The sequence below is a fragment of the Pelmatolapia mariae genome, linkage group LG9 (assembly GCF_036321145.2).
Source record: "Pelmatolapia mariae isolate MD_Pm_ZW linkage group LG9, Pm_UMD_F_2, whole genome shotgun sequence".
In the NCBI taxonomy this organism is placed as follows: domain Eukaryota; kingdom Metazoa; phylum Chordata; class Actinopteri; order Cichliformes; family Cichlidae; genus Pelmatolapia; species Pelmatolapia mariae.
Genome location: NC_086235.1, coordinates 9,642,830 through 9,661,679, shown reverse-complemented (window position 1 = coordinate 9,661,679; position 18,850 = coordinate 9,642,830). Strand labels below are relative to the sequence as shown.

The following is an 18,850-nucleotide window of genomic DNA, read 5'->3' as shown; positions in this document are numbered from 1 at the left end:
TCGGATTGGGTGTGTGGTAGTAAAAGGTAAATGAAGTTTTTTGTTTTAATTATTTGAATATATATATATATGAGTGTTTGTGTATTAATACAAAAACAACAGACATATGAATTCGATTGTGTAATTTAAGTGATCTAGGTAGCTCTGTTTTGGAAGTTCAGTTAACGCTAGAAATGTGTTTTGGAGTTTGTACGTGCTTTGGAATTTCTAAGTGCTTTGGAGTTTGTACGTGTTTCGTCTCTAGGGGCCCCCATTAATATTTATATATAAACATACATAAAGAAAACCACGTTTTTTTACATTACTAATTCCTTTTCTGCATAATTTTATATTGTTGTTGATAATTAATTAATTAAAGCAACAAAACAACCTGAAGAGCCGGTTGGGAGCCGAAAGAGCCGGCTCTTTTTAGTGAGCCGAGCCGAAAGAGCTGGTTCTCTAAAAAGAGCCGGAAATCCCATCACTACTGCGGGTGTGGTGCCTGTTATCGGACCCGGAGTTAGCAACATCCCCCAAGAACCCGAAGAGGAGAGTCCTGGCCCCTAACCCTGCCAGTGTAGCAGAAATGATGACGGATGATGATGGCAGCAGCAGCCGTTATTCTCTGCATGAGTAGCTTAATGTTGTTCGTGTGTAATTTACGTTGAGTACGCTAACCACGTCATTAAATTAATGCATGTAAGGTGAACTAGCAAACACCGTCGTAGTTACATGCGGCTGTCTTCTTGTTTGATGGCAGATACTCCCTTCACCCTGGCCAAAAAGGCTTAAATGACCAAAGAAAAAGTGGAAAACAGCTAAACATGAGAGGATTTTAGACAAAGTTGGTGTTTTTTTTCCCCCATTGATTAAGCACTGCTTCCAGCCAAGAGTGATACCATAAATCCCCTATAGCTGCAGAAAAGGCTAACATTGTTGTCTTTTTACAAAAAAACAGCTAAACATGAGAGGTTTTTGGACAAAGTTTGTGTTCTTCATTCTTTAAGCACCGGTTCGAGCACCGACACCGTTTCAAAAGTACCGGTTTGGTACTGGTATCGGATAAAACCTAAACGATACCCATCCCTATTGACAACTACTAAGTGAAGAAGCAGTTTTTGTGAAGACCACTCATTAAACGCTATTAAAGACAAAGTCACAGGGAGAAGTCCTTTTGTACCAATTGGGAACTTTTAAAATTTGAAGCATGCAAATTCTTGAGAAGATATGGGAGTCAAATTATTAAATCAAGGAAAGCTGAAGAGGAAGAAGTGATAAACAAAATTGCCTCTTATTACCAGAATTCCCCAGAAGAAATCTCAGAGGAAGATAAATTAACTTTACTAGACCTTCATAATAAATTTGATGGTTTATATCGACACAAGGCTGAGGGTGCTTTTGTAAGATCAAGGAAGAGGTGGCTGGAGGAGGGAGAACAAAATTCTGCTTTTTCAGGCTTGAAAAATACAGATCCAAAGCCAACTCAATTCATCAACTAAATATTAATGACATTGTCTCTGACAATCCTAGAGAAATTTCAAAGTTTTTGTGCCAAATTCTATACTAAACTGTACAACTCAAAATATAATGAGGATGTCTCAACACTGTTTCTCAATAATATTAAAAACCCAAAAACTATTGTTGTGGAAGATAGAAGTCACTGTGACAGCCCTCTGACTGTGGAGGAAGTTTGTAATTCTATTTCTGCACTTAAGGCCAACAAATCTCCTGGCACAGATGGTTTAACTGCAGAGTTTTATAAATCATTTTCTAATCTCCTGGCTCCGTTCTAACTGCAGGTTTTCATAGAAAGTATAGAGAATAACACCCTCCCTCCTACTCTTACTCAGGGTCTCATAACACTTATTCTAAAGCCAAACAAAGACTTACTTCTTATTGATAATTGGAGACCCATCTGTCTGCTCAATAATGACTATGAGATTATGGCTTTAGTACTTGCTAACAGAATTAAAGAGTTCTTGGATACAATTATCGATGAGACACAATCAGGCTTTATGAGAAATAGACACATTTCTAATAACATTAGACCGGTTTTAGATCTACTTGATTACTCTGATTTGGTATCTGACAATAGCTTCATTCTCTTCCTGGATTTTTAAAAGGCTTTTGATACAATTGAACATCAATTTATTTTCCACTCTTTGGAAAAATTTGGCTTTGGAGAATTTTTCTGTAAAGCTATCGAAACCTTGTACACGAATGGCAATAGCTCAATTAAAATGATTAAGACTCCACCCCGAGATTTGACCTGTTATACAAGGAATCACCATAGCTGATAAGGAGCTCATCATCAGCCAGCTAGCTGATGACACCACACTCTTCTTGAAGAATGCAAATCAAATCCCTCTAGCCCTTAGTGTTATTAGTGATTTCTCTGAGGCATCTGGTTTATGTCTAAATCTAAAAAAAATATGAATTGCTAGCAATTAAAGGCTGCACTGCAAATGCTATCTGTAACATTTCTGTTAAACAAGAAGTCACATACCCAGGACTGTTAATATCCAAAGACCAAAAGTCAAGATGCTCGTCAAACTTCACTCCAATTATACAAAAAACATGAAAAAAGTTCAACCAGTGGCTGCAAAGGGATTTATCTCTGACAGGTAGAGTGTTAATTACTAAAGCTGAAGGGATATCCCGACTGGCATATGCTGCTCTCTCCTTACATCTGGATAAGAAAATTAGTAAAGACATCGACCGCATGCTCTTTAATTTTATATGGAAAAACCATAACAACAGAGATATTTTATTTCAAAATAAATCACTTTTCCTGGAAACTTGGGTCCAAAATGGGATCCTATTGGTGGCTCAGCTGGTTAATAAAGAGGGAGTACTGTTTACTTACAATGAATTCCTTACACTATATCATTTTCCAGTCAGTGTTCGGGAATTCTCAATGGTGCTTGGTGCCATACCCTCAGGTACTTTAATGTTATATAAAAACACTGACAGTTCAATATCTACCTCAGTCACTCGCCCTGATCCAGCTGAGTCAGCAGTGGGAAAATCTGCTTTTCACAGGAACTTGGTAACAGCAATAAGAGAATACGTAGTTTATTCCAAGAAGATATCGTGTCTCTCCCATATATATAATATCTTACTGGAACCTACATGTTCCAGATATCAACTGGAAGACATGACCCCCCCATAAATATCTAATTGTAAACAAGGTGAAGGAAATCTCATATAAAATTCTTCATAAATGTTACCCAGCCTGTCACTATATGGTAACATTTAAAAGAGACATAAATACTAATTGAACTTTCTATGGGGATCATCCAGAAACTGTGACACATCTTTTTTGGTACTGTTCCTCTACACAGAGATTCTGGAAGGAATTTAGCAGTTTTGTTATTGTCCATATTTTAAGGGAGTTTTCTTTACAATGGGAAAATGTTTTATTCTGTTTCTTTAAGTTCCCCAGGAAGAATGATAAATGTTTTTTTATAATACATTTCTTAATATGTTTAGCTAAATTTTCTATCCATAAATGTAAGTTTATTAATAAAACACCATATTTCTGCGTTTTTATAAGGATATGGAATTGTACATACAATCAATATCAGACTCAACCAACAAAAAGGCTCTCAGAACAATATATATATTTTGGTTTTTACGCATACTTATTTAAATTTTTTTTTTTTTACCCCTGGTTTTGTATGTTCATGTTCTGTTCTTTCGTAAACTTCATCTGTTTGTATGTTGTATACTCATTGTGTGTTCAATAAAGTTCAATAAAAAAAAAAAAGTACATTCTAAATGAAGCTTCAGACGTCACTAATCATGTGACTCTGGCCAAACGAATCAAGCCTCGACACAGTGCTTCTGAAGCAGCGTGTTGATCTTTTTGACACGAGCACCGGAGCGTCAGCTTCAAGCGGACCATCACTACCTCTCACATCTAAAGGTAAGTGTCAAGATAACTTTGAACTGAGTTCAGTCAATCTTGAGTTTTTCGAAGTTTTCTGAATGAAGTTTTCTGTTGCTCTCTGTGAGAGAAGACCGTTAAAGGCGAGGCTCTCCAGAGTGTAGCAAAACAGGAAACCACAGCTGTGTGTGTGTGTAAGTGTGCAAACGAATAGATTAGAAGTGCAAGTGAGCCACGAGTATAGAAAGGTCAAGTTTCGTGAGTTGTTTTTCTCACCACTGATCACGCGCTCAACACTCTACACATACTTACATCACACGCGCGCTCTCAAGCATCAGTATTGTACAATTCTGGGCGTCACGTGAGATGCAGGTGTTACCATATAACGGAAATCTCCATTGTTCTGTAGCAGTGGTTCTCAAACGTTTCACAATGAGTTTCACCCTTACGAGCGACATCAAAGCGCAGTAGTATAGGCCTATTTAACACCACATACATATGAAGACGTTTCACCTCTTATCCGAGAAGCCTCTTCCGTTCTAAGGGTCAAATGGTGGAGAGTCCCAGATTTAAATGTATTTCAGGTCTAGCCTTCAGAATTACGTCACAACCTCTCTCAGTGGAGTGAAACTCTGCCGTCTGCTCCTTGCTATCTAAAATATAACCGGACGCGTAAATTCTTGACCACCTCACACTTTTGTTTAATCAGTTTTCTGTTTGACGTGTTTTCAGCTGTGTGAAAACACCGGAGGAACCCTCCCGAGGGAATAATAATGTTTTATTTAATCTAATCTAACAACTTTGATCTCAACCTAACCAATTTACTCAGGAACAAATAAAACACTGAAAAAAGCCAAACAATAATATTTTTAAGTTGTCTAAGTGACTTATATATCATGTTTAACTTGAGTAGCAAAAGACCACAGGGGGTTTGAAAACGATGAAGCCAGGAGTTCGCTGTTCTCGCCGGCTCAGATATTTGAAGTTTACACAGCTACATTCTCACCTGAAAATATTTTAAAAGTTTATTTTGCAACCCAGAAAGAGTAATAAGAGTAATATTAAAACTAAGTTGCTGCCGCCATTGTTGGAAACTGGAATTAGCTGGGCTGCGCTTTGAATTCTTTGATATGATTTTTCAATTTTGTTGTCTGGGTGGAAAATCGGGAGAAATTTGTTTGTCCAATGTTTTCCTCTTAGCCATTCTTGGGTTTTAGCTGTGTATTTTGGGTCATTGTCCTGTTGTAAGACCCATGACCTGTGACTGAGACCTGTCTTTCTGACACTGGCCGGCACATTTCTCTCTAGAATCTGTTGATAGTCTTGAGATTTCATTGTACCCTGCACAGATTCAAGACACCCTGTGCCAGATGCAGCAAAGCAGCCCCAGAACATAACCGAGCCTCCCCCATGTTTCACAGTTGGGACAATGTTCTTTTCTTGATATGCTTCATTTTTCCATCTGTGAACATGGAGCTGATGTGCCTTGGCAAAAAGTTCAATTTTTGTCTCATCTGTCCACACAACATTCTCCCAGAAGCTTTGTGGCTTGTCAACACGTAGTTTGGCATATTCCAGTCTGGATTTTTTGTGATATGTTTTTAACAGTGGTGTCCTCCTTGGTCGTCTGCCATGTAGCCCACTTTGGCTGAAACAATGACGGCTCGTGCGATCTGACACTGATGTTCCTTGAGCATGAACTTCAGCTTGGATCTCTTTAAAAGTCTTTCTGGGCTCTTTTGTTACCATTCGGATTATCCGTCTCTTTGATCTGTCATCAGTTTTCCTCCTGTGGCCACATCCAGGGAGGTTGGCTACAGTTCCATGGATCTTAAATTTCTGAATAAAATGTGCAACTGTAGTCACAGGAACATCTAGCTGCTTGGAGATGGTCTTATAGCCTTTAACTTTAACATGCTTGTCTATTATTTTCTTTCTGATCCCCTGAGACAACTCCTTCCTTTGCTTCTTCTGGTCCATGTTGAGTGTGGTACACACCATGTCACCAAACAACACCTGGAGTTTTATATATAGGCCCACTGACTTATTACAAGATTGTAGACACCTGTGATGCTGATTAGTGGACACACCTTGGATTAACATGTTGCTTTGGTCACATTATTTTCATTCTTTTCTAGGGGTACCATCATTTTAGTCCAGAGCTGTTTCATCCATTTATTATTTAAATAATTCAGTTGAAGCATGGTTGAAAAGCAATGTCTGACTTTCTTTGGTTAAGATTTATAGAATTTTATTTATTATTACTTTTGTCAGATTAAAGTTATGTCTGTGACCATTGTGAGTTCTTCTTTCATTGACTGAAGGGTACCAACAATTTTGTCCACGTCTACGGCACTACTCCCTCGGACCGAGAAACTCCTCTCTCTCTTGGGCCTGGGTGATGGTATTGCTCTTGAGCTCATGTAGAGCACACTGTCCTTGCTAGGGACGGATGACCGCGGATTCCTCTTCACTCAAGTCTTCCTCCGACAGCTGGCTTCGCCAATTCACTGTTGCTGGCTGCAAAGGATTACTACTCGCAGAAGCGGCCGCGACCACTGGCAATAAGGAAAGGCTGCTCTTTATAGAGGACTCATGCTCGGGGAGACGTTTTCTGGTCCACCCTCTCTCCCAGAAGAGCCCCAGGAACGCTTGTGTTGTCTTTGCATACCTCCACAATTACATATTGTTTAGTCTTTAAAAAAAAAATTGAGATTTTCCGTGTACCACCAGAGAGAGACTAAGTACCACTAGTGGTATGTGTACCACAGTTTGAGAACCATTGTTCTAAACCATGCTGTGAAACTCCTGGGGACCACCCCTTAAGGGTGAGATTAAAAGTATATGTGTATGACTGAGGGACTCCCCCTCAGATCTGCTCTGGGAGAAACATAGGAATGTAGAAGAGGTGAAGGGAGTGTGTGTTTTTAAAAAACAAAACAAAAAACAAACAAACAGCATGTTGGCGGTAGGGGTGCAACAATACTCGTATCGATATTGAACCGTTCGATACAGTGCTTTCGGTTCGGTACGCATATGTATCGAACAATACAAAATTTCTTATTTGTTTTATCAACTTTTCTTCCGATGATGCTGTCTTATGGAGGACCAATCTTTATTTCGATGCGCGTGGCTCTTGTGGTCCTCCATACTTGTGGTCCTCCATACTGTCTGTGTTGAGCGCTGAGTGGATCTGCGTTCGACTACTCCGCCTAGGCTGCACTGTCGAGTGCAGATCCACTGAGCGCAGCGCAAGCTAGCAAGACAGAAGTTAAGCTGGTTGCAACATGGCAACTGCCTCAATGCTACCCGAAATTGAACCTCCCCCACCCTCATTCAGATCTGGCGTTTGGAACTATCTTGATTTTCATGTGAAGCATGACCCTGATGGTAAGCGCGTCATGGACAAAATCGGTCGTGTCCAAATTCATGGGCTGCATCCTCCTGAGGCCGCATTTGTAGACCGATTACGTCACAGCGACGCGTCGAAGGCTGTCCAAATTCGTAGACTCCTCCGAATGCAGCCGACAAATGCGTCCTCCTTTTCCCCCAATTTGAAGGATGGGTCGGGTGTGTCCTTCGTGGCCCACCATATCCCAGAATTCATAGCGCGGCCCAGCCAAACTCCAGTTTCCAACAATGGCGGCCGCTACTAAGTTTTAAAATTACTCTTACTAATCTTTCTGGGTCACAAAATAAACTTTTAACATATTTTCAGGCGAGAAAGTAGCTGTGTAAACGTCAAATATCTGCTTGGTTTATCAAGATATCGCATATTTGCAAAAGTGCTTCGACGTTTTCGGAGACTTATGTTACCCACCAGCTCGATAGCTAGCCGGGAGCTCGAGGGTCACTGAAGCCGCCGAGAACGGCACAACTCCCGGCACATCATTTTCAGATCACCGCGGACTTTCGCTACTCAGGTTAAACGTAATATATAAGTCACTTAGACAACCTAAAAATTTTATTGTTGGGCTTTTTTCAGTGTTTTGTTTGTTCGTGAGTAAATCGGTTTGGCTGAGATTAAAGTTATTAGATTAGATTAGATAAAATAAAACTTTATTAAGCCCCCGGGTGGCTTCCTCCTTGGTTTTTACACAGCTGACTAAACGTCAAACAGAAAACTGATTAAAAAGAAGTATGAGACGGTCGAGAATTTACGCCAGTGTCCGGTTATATTTTAGATAGCAAGGAGCAGACGGCCGAGTTTATTAAACTCCACCGAGACAGCGGTGACGCTAATCAGAAGGCTAGACCGTCCAATTTCCCCAGCCGTTTACTTCCGGCCTACCCGACCTTCTGAGGACCCGGCCCACGTAAACCGCGAAGGCCGGGTCCTCAGGAGGATGCAGCCCATGAATTTGGACACGACCGATATGTCGGATGTGCCACGCAGTGCTCAATTGGTGGGAACTAGTGCGTTAGTGCAGTTAGCTTGCTAACGTGTTGACGCCGTCCAGCCCCACACACGGGGCGATCCGCAGTAACTGGTTAACGGAGATTTTAATGAGATTAATGCTGACAGCACTAGTGAGAACACAACGAATATGACTGCACATTTACGCCGACATCATCCTAGTGCAAAGACAAGTGGAAGCAGACAAAAACAACAAGCACGCATGCTACAAACTTTACCCGAGTCATTTAGACAGCCGTTAGCACATGATTCTCCTTATGGCACATGTGTCAAAGTCAAGGCCCGAATGAATTATTATGGCCCCCGGGATGATATTTGATTAGTATTAGAATCGGCCCGCAGGTCACAGCCGCCTGCTGGGGTTTTGCACGCACCAATACTCCATTCCCCACAATGCAACGGAAGCCCGCGAACTCACTGCAGCGCCGCAAGCGGGGCTCGGCTTCATTATTCATCAGCATTCAGAGCAGATGTCAACTTTCAGCAACCCCCTTCCCCAATAATGGCTAAACGGAAGGTGTATGGTGAGCACAGGGAATTTCAAGCCAGGTGGGAGGCAGAGTACATGTTCACCGAGGTAAAAGGCAAACCTGTTTGTCTTCTGTGTGGAGAAAGTGTGGCTGTAATGAAAGAATATAATCTAAGAAGGCACTATGAAACCTCTAAGAAACACAAAGACAAAGGCAAGAATTGGACACGGAACAAAGGCTACAGAAGGTGGAAGAATTAAAACGAGGTCTTAAGTCCCGGCAGGCTCTGTTCACAAAAGGAAAATCACAAAGCGAGGCTGCTGTCAAGGCGAGTTTTCTTGTGGCAGAAGAAGTTGCAAAATCAGCCCGACCATTTAGAGAGGGAGAGTTTATCAAAAACTGTATGCTTAAAGTTTGTGACGCAGTGTGCCCAGACAAAAGGCAGCTATTTTCAAACATGAGCCTGAGCAGAAACACCGTTGCTGAACGTGTAGACCAGCTGTCCACCAATCTAAAAGAACAGCTTGTGGAAAAGGGAAAAGATTTCATTGCATATTCCCTTGCTGTGGATGACAGCACTGACACAACTGACATTGCCCAGTTGTCAATTTTCATTCGTGGAGTGGACTCCAGCCTGACCGTAACAGAAGAGTTTTTGGCGTTACGTCCGATGCATGGCACGACTACAGGACAAGATCTGTATGAAGAGGTATCCAGATGTGTAAATGAGATGGGACTGCCTTGGGAAAAACTCGTGGGATTGACAACAGACGGAGCACCCGCGATGTGTGGACACAGGAGTGGATTGGTGGCAAGGATACGTGAGAGGATGCGGGACGAAAATGTCACAGAGGAGCTGACAGCTTATCACTGCATAATACACCAGGAGTCGTTATGTGGCAAAGCCTTGAAAATGGAACATGTAATGACCATCATAACGCGTGCAGTTAACTTCATCAGAGCCAAAGGTTTAAATCACCGCCAGTTCAAGGCATTTCTGGGAGAGTTGGATACAGAGTATGGTGACTTGCCCTATCACACAGATGTGCGATGGCTAAGCCAGGGAAAGGTGCTGCAAAGATGTTTCGAGCTTCGTGAGGAGATCTGTCTGTTCATGGAAAGCAAAGGGAAAGACACAACAGAACTTCGAGATGAAACATTTATGTGTGAAATGGCGTTTCTGTGCGACATCACAAGCCATCTGAATGTGATGAACCTGCAACTGCAGGGACGGGGGCGTGTCATCTCAGTACGGTACGGTGAAGGCGTTTAAGACCAAGCTGAGTCTGTGGGAGACGCAGATGCAGAAAGAAAACTTGAGCCACTTCCCCAGCTGCCAGACCATGAAAGAGAAGCTCTCTACCGCTGTGTTCCCAAGTGCACAGTTTGCTGATAAACTCAACATACTTGCCGCCGAGTTCCGACGCCGATTTGCTGACTTTGAAGCTCAAAAAAGCAGGTTTGAACTACTTGCCAATCCTTTTGGAGTTGATGTGGAAAGCGCACCACCAAACCTCCAAATGGAGTTGATTGAGCTCCAGTGCAATGACACACTGAGGGGAAAAATATGAGAGAGTGGGTGCTGCTGAGTTTGCACGTTTCATCCCCGACACAATGCCTCAGCTGCGCATCCAAGCTGCTCAGACGCTCTCCATGTTTGGCAGCACATACCTGTGTGAACAGTTGTTCTCTTTGATGAAGCTAAACAAAACATCACACCGGAGCCGTCTTACTGATAAACACCTTGACTCAATTCTGAGGATTTCCTCAGCTCAGAGCCTGACCCCGAACATTGATGAACTCGTACAAAAGATGAGACACCACCAAGTATCAGGCTCAGGCTCAGACAAGTGAGCATCGCAGAACATTTACGTATTTTTAGTTTTTAATTCAGTTAATTTTTTTACATTTGTTTCTTTTTTTTTTTTTTCTTTTTTTTTTTTTTTTCTTTTTTTTTGCGCCTGTCCCGTTTGGTTCTTTTGCCATTAGAATTATTGTCTAAAGGCGAAGAAAGATGCCCAACGGATTTACTTTACCAAATGGACCATCCCAGCCTTGCCGTTATGGTCTATTTGATTCACCTTTAATTGTTTATTTTATTTTCACTTGTTGTATGCGGGACAGACTTTACTGGGGGAAAGAAAGGGGAGAAGGAAGGAGGGAAAGAAAAACAGTGGGGAAGAGGGACGGGGGAAAAAGGGCAAAAAACAAAAAACCAACAGAATAAGCAGACAAAAAAAAAAAAAAAAAAAAAAAAATACATATTGACCACCTGGATCACCTGTTGAGAAAGAAAAAAGAAAACAAGCAGAAGAAAACAAGAGTAATAGAATAAACAACATCACAATGATATATGGGAATATGGCAGTAAATACTAAATGTTAAACATTATTGTACAGCACGTAAGATTGACAGCGCACAGTGTGCTTTGAGGTAGGAGCCAAAAAGGGTGTAGTTTGTGTGTGTGATCACCTGTGTGTACACCTGTGAGCATGAACGCGCTTGATTTTTTTTTTTTTTTTAAAAAGGTTCCTTCATGTAATGATCTGCTAGAGGGTGTGGGGGGCCACTGCCCCGTCCTCCAGGGCATGAAGCACGTGTGGAGGAGATCAAAACTCCAGACATTCAGAGGCCCCCAGAACACAAGAGACCAAGGAAGACCAACAGAGGGGCAGCTGCGCCACTATCCCAGAAAGAGCTGAGGAGAGTCCCAGATGAGGGGTCACTCAGCAGCCGCGGAGCAGAAGCCAGGGGGGGTTGCAGTGACGTGCCCGTGAGCTCCGCCGGCAGCCAGCTGTGCCTGAGTGACCGAGCCCCGGGCCAAGAGGCCGAGGGCACCCCATCCCCGAAGTGGCCCGAGCGAGCCCCAGGCTCCAGGCCCCGATAAGCAGCCGCCAAGGAGTGAGCCGGTGGGTACCTGGGCGCCCATCCCCGGACACAAAGAACCACCAACGCACCGATGTCTGAGGGCGTCCGCCACCGGCAGGGGAAGTGGTGGGGGGAGATAGGCCTCCAAACCTTGGAGGGCCTGAGATGTCCCCAGAGAGGTGGCGTCTGATACCCAACCTGACATATAGACACAGACATACAGGCACACACAGATACAAACATCCATTCCCACCCTCATGCTCTCAATTGCAATTACTCCACACTCAACCAGCGTGGAGACAGACATAAAGAGACGCTGTACACACAATCACACTCCCCAAGCGTACTCTAAGAACCGGGTCTAGGTACCCTTGTGCCCAGACCCAGGTGGTGTTACCCTTTTCCCTGCGGTGGAGAGAAGCAGACCGCCCCGACTCCGCAGCAGCAGGGAGGCCCCACATTCCAGACCCCAGTCGGACGGCCAACTCCTCCTCCTAGCCCCCCCGCTCCAGCAGGCCGCAGAGAACGGGGGTGTGAGAAGACTCCAAACCTCCCTCCACCCGCTCATATGTAGTGTTGATGTATGTGTGTTCTAAGGTGCATTTAAAACCCAGGAGGGCATGGAGCTACCTGCCAGAGCAGCAGGTAAGCGCATAGCCCCTCCTGCTGGCCCTCAATGTCTACGTGTATTTAAAATTGAGAGGTGGGCAACGACGCCAGGGGTGAGGTGTACACCCTGTTTTACATTTGTTTCTACAAGACGTGATTTTTCTTTGAAGGAAGAATTGTTTTGTCTGTGTGCCATAGTTTTTGTATTTTATCTTATTGTATTTTATTTATTTATATTTATTTTTCAGTTAATAGACTCAGATAAGAGCCATGAGAAAGAATACAACTGATTTGATTATTTTTTTTCAATTTTCTCTTTTTAATATTGGAAAGCAGTAATTGGTAGGATCATAGAGCAGCAGAATATTGCACTTTCAGTTTATAATACATGCAATTTCATTTATGCATTTATCTTGATATTAAGGAGCATATTTTGTTTATGAATGACATTTACTTTTTTGCTGTTTGCCTGTTGAAAATGTTTTCTTTCGAAATAACTGACAGAGCCATCAGAAAATATTGCTTTATTCATTTCATGTACAGGACATGTGATTTTTCTTTGAAGGAAGTTTGTTTTTGCTGAGCCTGTTGAAAAATGTTTTCACTTGAAATTACTGACAGAGCCATAAAAAATATTGGATTATTCATTTAATCGTTAAATAATATACAGTACACTGTGTTAGGTCTTGGTTCAATAGGTTATGTGCAATCATTTTAATATGTTTTAATAAACATTGAACCAGTCCGGCCCTCAGCTGGTAGCAAATTTGTTTTTTTGGCCCTCTGATGTATTTGACTTTGACATCCCTGCCTTATGGGGACCTGATATGTTTAATATGCTGCTGAGAATATACCCCAGAAGAAGCGTATAGTATAGCTTTTATTTGGGAAAGAGCCATTTCTCTGTAATAAACTCTCTTTTCCAAAGATGGGTGATTTCTCGATCAGATAGATTTATTTATTTTTTGTTGTTTCAGCAACATTAAATTTAAAAACTGTACTTTTGAGTTAAAATATATATTTAGAATTTTAATAAATGACAAATTAAAAAGGCATGAACATTTTTTTTGTCTCTAAAAACTATTGAACCGTGACACCAAAGTATCGAACCGAACCGTGAATTTTGTGTATCGTTGCACCCCTAGTTGGCGGTAAAAGTGCTACAATGAAAAACATTTCAAGGAAATGTAAAAAAATGTATTCCAGGATAAAACACAGCTGTCTTTGTCTTATCGGTACAAATCGTTGTGTCGGCCCACTGGGCATTTGATTCTAATAACAGGCCTCAGTCTCTCCTGCTACTGGTGTGCTATACTGCTAAATTTGGTATTGGTGCTCAAACCTTTTGTGTCTGTTTGCCCACCTCGGGAAGCAAAAATTTGTTGTTTTTTGTTGTCAGATGAACATATGAGACACTTTGACTCTTCAGTGCAGTGTGGAGCCTAACAAAGATCTGTTTTGTGTCCCAGCTGATCAGCAGGAGGAGAAGAGTCTGACGGAGCAGCAGAGGAACATTTTCAGCTACTTGGACTCAGCTCAGCCACTACAGAGAAAACAATGAGCTCAACACAGAAGGTGACAGACAGAGCAGGGCGATATGACCAAAAATATTTATCATGATATACATTTGAAAATTTGCGATAACAATATAACTGACGATATAATTGACACTAGACAAAATACTTTACAACTCCACAAAAAACACAGTAATAACAACGGCCTGCTAGCATGTCCTACCACAAATAGTGTTTGTTGTGTATCTGATGGACGAAAGCTAAACCAGTTCCACACCACTGAAGTTGCAGCATTTTTACAAACCAGTTCTGGTTCATCTGTTTCATTCAATGATCCGCTTTCGCCCTTCTCATTCTCCGTCGCCGCCATGCTTTTTCCTCCATGTGTGTATGAAAACAAAGGCAATGCACATGCACGTTTTACCCATATTCTATCGTCATATTTCACTTTCCTATCGTTGCCCAACATTATACCGGTATTACTATGAACGGTATGATATGGCCCAGCTGATCGTGCACTAATCACACATTAAAATGAGCAAAAGAGGCAAAACTGTGTGCCAGAGTCAGGGGTCAGTGTTTTGTTTTTATGTCACAGCACCAGAACGATTGCAGGTGCTCATAAGTAGTTACCATAAATCACCACCTTTCATGGTCTCAGCACATCGACTCTGTTATTAAGAAAATGGGACAAGGCATAGCTATGGCTATGAAATGCTCTTTGTGTATCACTTCTTCAATTATGAAAGATGTCATTAATGCACTAGTAATGTCTCATCTGCAGTATTGTTCAATCATTTGGTCAGCAGCTAATAAGAAAGATCTTAACAGACTTCAGTTAGTCCAGAATAAGGCGTCCAGATTAGTGTTAAGATGTTCATACTATACTAATATTGATAAAATGCATAATCAACTTTCTTGGCTTCCTGTACAGGCTAAAATATTCTATGGCTTACTTGTAGTTATAAAGAAAGCAATTCTGTTAAACACACCACATTTTTTCTGCTCAGCTGCAGTATCCAGATGAAATACATAATCATATTACACAGTTTTCAATAAACTGCAATTTAGTAAATCCTCGAGTTAAAAGTAACTTTTTGTAAAACTGTTATATTTAGAGCAACTTTTAAGTGGAATAAATTGCCTTATAAAATTAGAGAATTAGCAACTATTCAAAACTTCAATGAAAACTTAAAAGCCGATTTACAGAGTTTTTAGTTGTTGTAAATATTGTAAGAGATTATTTGTTTTTTAAATTTATATTATTATTATTGATTGCTTATATTTTAACAATTGTGAAACCTCACTGTGGATGTAAGAGACAAATTATGTGGATATCTTTAATCCACTTTATTGTATAATAATTTATGTGATTGTATTTGACGGGAGCCGAGCAACATCTGTTGTGGAAGCTAATGGGGTTCCTTTTGAATAAACAAATAAACAGACATAGGATTTATTATCACTGAATAGTTATGTATAAATCTATACAAATTATAGAAATATGTAATAGGAAACAACAAAATAATATGAATTATAAAATAATATAAAAGTGTGTGTGTGTGTGTGTGTGTGTGTGTGTGTGTACAATCAGGAGGGATGGGCATGATTTTAGTGTTTGAACAGTCATGAATTATTTTTAACAGCAGGTTGGATGTAATGTGTTAGAACTACCAGCAGGTGGGGATAAGAGACCTTTAAGGTGTTTGGTGCCACACTCCACCTTCAGGTTTAAAACTAGTGTTAATGGAGGGAGTTTGAAGGTTCAGTTTGTTCCACGACTGCATTTCACTCACTGCCTCTGTTTGTATCTCTGTCACTGCAGGACCAACATGGAGCGAGAAGTCAGCGCTCTCAGGAGGCCGACAAACCTCACAGAAGAAAGAGAGAGAAAACATACACCTGTGACGAGTGTGGGAAGGATTTTACTGGGAAGGCTTCACTAAAACGTCATCAGGTCATCCACACTGGAGAGAGACCGTTCAGCTGTGACTTGTGTGGAAAGTCTTTTTCCTTGAAGCGTTCCCTAAAAAGACACCAACTCATCCACAGTGGAGTTAAAGCGTACAGCTGTGATCAGTGTGGGAAGGATTTTAATGGGAAGACTGAACTAAAACTTCATCAGTTCATCCACACTGGAGAGAGACCGTTCAGCTGTGACTTGTGTGGAAAGTCTTTTTCCTTGAAGCGTTCCCTAAAAACACACCAACTCATCCACAGTGGAGTTAAAGCGTACAGCTGTGATCAGTGTGGCAGAGCTTTTACTCAAAGTAGCAACTTACAGAGTCATCTAGTTACCCACTCTGGAATTAAGGCATACAGCTGTGACATCTGTGGAAAAACTTTCAGCCAGAGAGGAACCCGAAATAGACACCTATGCATTCACACCAGACATGATGTGTACTGCTGTGAACAGTGTGGCAAATACTTAGCTACAGACGCAAACTTACAACAACACATGTTTACCCACACTGAGGAGAGACCTTATAAATGTGACCTGTGTGAGAAGACTTTTAAATCTCCACGTCACCTGAGACAACACCAACAGATCCACACCAGAAAGAGACTCTACAAGTGCAGTTACTGTGAGGTATGTATTTATATTGTTATCTTGTTATTTTAGCCTGACTGTTTGGAACAACTCTGCTCATTAAACTGTGTTAGCATGTTAGCAATTCTACTGCATGGAAAAGCAGCTCTGAGTGATTATTCAGATTTTCATGTCAGTTATGATTTTAGTATTACTGTAGTATTATGGTGGTAGTATTGTAGTTATTGCAGCCCAGTAAACTGAGTGTGTTAACTGAAACAGTAAAATGTAATTGGACGTCTGCAGAGATTCTTTATTTCAGGCGATGTTCAGGATAAAAATGTTGAAGGACTGACTTACACTGTCTTTGTGTCTTTGTTTAGAAGCAGAGAGACACAGATGGATCCAGTTCTCAACCCTGTCATCACTGTGGTGGTGGGAAAGACTTTCGTTGTGACCTCTGTGGAAAAACCTTCAGTCGGCAAAAGAACCTAAAAAGACATCAACGTAGACACACTGGAGACAAACTGAAATACTGCAAAGAATGTGGGAGAAGCTTCACCACATCAAGTGACTTAAAACAACACGAACTGATTCACAGTGGGGTTAAAAAGCACCTCTGTGATCAGTGTGGGTCATCCTTCACCACTGCAAGTCAGCTTAAATCACACAAACGAGTCCACACAGGAGAGAAACCATACAAGTGCAGACCCTGTGACAAAAGCTTCTCATGTTCAAGTAATCGTAACAATCATGAACGTGCACACATGGAAGGAAACTACAGCTGTGACCAGTGTGACAAGAGCTTCAGGAATCTCAGATCATACTCCGAACACAAACGATCCCATGTTACTAATAAACTGTTTCACTGTTACCAATGTGCCCAAACATTCACCTCATTGTCTGCTCTGTGCAAACATCAGCGTGATCACTCAGGGCTGAAATCACTCCCATCACTGGATCACAGTGAATCTGAAGAGACAGAAAGATCCTCTGGTTTCAGTGTCAGACTCAAAAAGCTTGAGATCAGGCTCCACAGAGTTCAGATAGAATCATTTAAACTTGAGTTGAACTGAACTGGTTGCTGGGCTGAACTTCTACATAATACATGGGATCTTATTTTCTGCCGTTTTACTGAGTCAGTTTTGTCCTTTTTTCTCTGTCCTGGTTTTGCTCGTCTGTAAATAATTGAAACTCAGTCAAATAGTTCATTGTTCTCCAGCAAAACGTTTTGGAAACTCATGTTTAACCTTTAAAACTCTGACATGTTTTAGCACACAAGGCTTCATCGGGGAGTTCACTCATGATTGGACCATGAGAATAAAGGTTTTTAGTTCTTTCAAAGAGAGTCTTGGAGCTGTTTGATGTTTTTGTTTTTCTGAAACCACCTGAAAGAAAAACTATTTTTCTTGCTTTATGTAGTGTGGAAGTTTTTAATGTTTCTTTCATCTGTGATGTTCTTGAATGTGTTCACATGAAGATGGTACAAATAAACTGTCCTTTTAGCTTTAGCTCCTAATCTATTCATTATTTATGGATGTAGCACAGCAGCAGTTTCTTGATTAACACATGGAGGGCTCGGGATCTGATGGTAAATAATGTTTTGTGTCCTTGTACACATCATACAGCTCAGCTGTTCCACAGATGTCAGGTTTACACAGTGGGATGGTTTGTAAGAACGCAGCTCTACTGTGGATAAATCCTTACTCTTAGCCTCAGGACCTCACACAGTCCCAGCAGGTTTGGTCAGAAGATTTATCCCTTATACCAAAACGTCACTGAGTCTCCTGGTTGAACTGGCTGCATGCATCTCTGAATGTAAATTGGTGCACTATTAATAGATCACTCTGGAACGGTACCATCACCCTAATTTGCCCACTTAGTAAATCTCACTCATGGCCAAGAAATTGAAATAAATCTTGTTTCCCTGCTGGATAGTGATCCACTGTAACTCTGATCCTCCTTCCTGTTTAGGATTTCTGTGACTGAAGTAAAATTCCCTCCATCCATCACTTATCCCAGCTAACCCAAAGTAAAATAAAGTTTTGCTCATCTTAAAAAAGCATTACAATAATGGGCATTACCAATGCAAACTGAATAATACAGAAGATTAAAGAATAGACTTTGATCAGTTAATAAAGCTCATGATCTTGATTCATTGTGGCTGCTACACAGATACTTCTGGGTCACTTCTCTCAGTTAGGAACCTTCCTCACCAAAGCTGACTGTTGGACCACAGCCCTGGTTTCATGAGAAATTGTTTCAGCCATGATTTCTCTTCCTGTATTTCAGAGTAAAGACTGAAGTGACAAATGGAAACATGTTTAAAAAACGCAATGTGAGAGAGACGTCGAGGTCCTTAGAAGTTACCCTGGGTTTTTCTGTCACCCTGCTAGATGTTACACACCTTGTTATTGGACTGATTTCTACTGCTGGACTACTCCTGGGGAGAGTAACAATACTCTTACTAATTAGCTCCCTTTCACACCTTTGGGGATATTTGTTTTTGTGCTTGCAGCGCTGTGTGCCAGAACAGCGAGAGAAAAATCTGCAACAGCAACGAGCCGAATGCTT

At 41.3% G+C, this 18,850-nt stretch overlaps 2 long non-coding RNA genes across 2 annotated transcripts; both read left to right on the top strand.

The window, feature by feature from the left end:
• Positions 1-3,798: 3,798 nt before the first annotated feature.
• LOC135933561 (uncharacterized) lies at positions 3,799-13,840 on the top strand. The gene is made up of 3 exons (XR_010573811.1): positions 3,799-3,907; positions 11,284-12,268; positions 13,702-13,840. It is a non-coding gene; the product is annotated as an uncharacterized LOC135933561 (long non-coding RNA).
• Positions 13,841-15,401: 1,561 nt separating this feature from the next.
• On the top strand, positions 15,402-17,787 carry LOC134634334 (uncharacterized). Its single transcript, XR_010573810.1, has 2 exons — positions 15,402-16,336; positions 16,660-17,787. It is a non-coding gene; the product is annotated as an uncharacterized LOC134634334 (long non-coding RNA).
• Positions 17,788-18,850: the final 1,063 nt, after the last annotated feature.